Raw genomic sequence first — 2,055 nt, 5'->3', positions numbered from 1 at the left:
AAATCTCTTTCTTACGCTCCTTAACTAAGTCCAACCAAAGAAAACTCAGAAAACTCAGTTTATATCCTTGCATGCAAATGAAACAGGGTTCGTAGTAACTCCAGAACTAGGGTATGGTTTGGAAACTTACCGGTTACAGAATCAAAATGGATTCGGATCAAAATGAAGCTCACTGGTCCGTGAACGTTCCTACGGTCTCTGAAAATTGATCGGAGTTGAAAGGAATGAGTAATAGTAGAGAGAAGATGAAAGTTCTTAGAGAGAAGTTGGAGAAGATGAAGGGTTTGGGTGCTGAGGAAGAAGATGAGTGGTGCAGGTGAGAGAGAGAGTTTTCAAAAATTCTGGTTTTGTTATACTCACGTTCGTTCGAACGAACGTCTCCCAAGCTGACACCTGCACACCAAACTCTGAATTGGAAGCTTCTCCCGCGACAGGTGGCATGTGTGCATGCAGTGTTTAGTGCGTTTTTAATGTTTCAGAGAAATGATGGGCGCGGCTTTCCGTGTATGTCAGAGAGGGATGGGATCAGATTAGGGAGTGGGTTTTAATGGCTGAGAAATGATGTGGCGTGCATAAGTGGTGAGGTGTCAGAATTATCTTTGCTAATTATCCAGGGTCTCACACTTAGTCATTTAATAAATTATTAAATAATAACTTATATTAAAATATTAATTATTTTTAATTTTGTTTCTTAATAATTTCTAATTATTTGATTGGTCATTTAATAAAGTTAAATTTAGAGAAATATATTTTATTTTTACTTATTAAAATATTATCATTTAAAAAAATAATATATATTTATTAACCATACAAACTGTTTATATTGTCATATAAAAAATTATCTTCCATATAATTATATTGGTCATTTAGTAATTATTTTGACTTTTATTTAATTGTTATTTGATATTCTTATTTAATATTTATAAAATTATAATGTTTATTTCATATTTGACATTGAAAAAAAGAATATGTATTTTTTTTTACATTGGATATTATATGTTTCTTGATCAGATTTTTTATTTTTGTAAAAAAATAATAATTAACATTTGAAACAATAAAAAAACAGAACGGAATAGTAGGGTTTATCTATAAATAAGAAAGATTAGGTTAAGAAAACCAGAAAGAAAAGCAAAGAAAACAGAGAACGTAAAGGGGAAGCTCATCCGGGTAACGTTCAAACTTGGTTTCTTGGTGATGAAAATCTGTTTCTTTTGCTATTTGTTTGGGTTTTAATCTTTTGCTATTGTGTTGTGGCATACAGGGAATTATGTTTAAAGATTTTCATTATGATAGGAATTCAGCTTCAGCTTTCTTAGAGCAACTGGAGTTGCAGAAAGAATTCATTCCTGTGTTCTCGTTATCCCTCCCTCCTTGAGAACAGGACGAGGAAAAGTAAATGTTTTATTGAATGTTCTCTCAATTCACTGGGTCAAGTTCTTTTTTTTCTGAAGACTAAGAAGATTAAAGACATTGATGATCTCCAACGTGCATGGGAACAGGTTCAGTGTTTTGAATTTGACCTGAATTGGCTCAAACCTTTTGTTGAGTCTGTCCTAGAACTTGGTGAAAAAAAAATCTTTATAAAATTAGATATGGATGCAGTACTTGGATTTCCTTGAATAATTTTTAGTTTTTGTTTTAGTCTCTAAATAAGACAGAAGAGAACTGTTTTCTATGTTATTCCTCTTGTTTCATAATGGTGAGTTTAAATATATTTATAGAGTTTAGAATTTTTGATAATTTTCACATGATTACTAGGTCTAGGTATAATTAGTCTAACTGTACTAAACTCTATCTTTACTATAAAAATTTAAAAAACTGAACTTTTATATCCGTAGTTAACTGCTTCAGTAACTGCTTGCTTGCTTTATAATATAAAAACTTAAATAAAATTTAATTGCATAAGTTACATAAAAAAATTGATCAGAAAAACCTTAACAAAATCTATCCATTTATAAATTGCAATAATATAATAATTTTTAGTAAAAATAAATACTTAAATGAAAAATAATAATAAATTAGTATGATATATAATTATGAAAAGTATGATATATA

General features: G+C 29.7%; 1 long non-coding RNA gene across 1 annotated transcript; it reads left to right on the top strand.

Annotated features, from left to right (window-relative positions):
- Positions 1-978: 978 nt before the first annotated feature.
- On the top strand, positions 979-1,837 carry LOC148195344 (uncharacterized). The gene is made up of 2 exons (XR_015780584.1): positions 979-1,167; positions 1,262-1,837. It is a non-coding gene; the product is annotated as an uncharacterized LOC148195344 (long non-coding RNA).
- Positions 1,838-2,055: the final 218 nt, after the last annotated feature.

This window comes from Vigna umbellata, chromosome 7, assembly GCF_029865625.1.
Source record: "Vigna umbellata cultivar VRB3 chromosome 7, Vumbellata_1.0, whole genome shotgun sequence".
NCBI classification, from domain to species: Eukaryota; Viridiplantae; Streptophyta; class Magnoliopsida; order Fabales; family Fabaceae; genus Vigna; species Vigna umbellata.
Note: the sequence above shows the minus strand (reverse complement) of the source record. Positions and strands in the feature narration are given on the sequence as shown.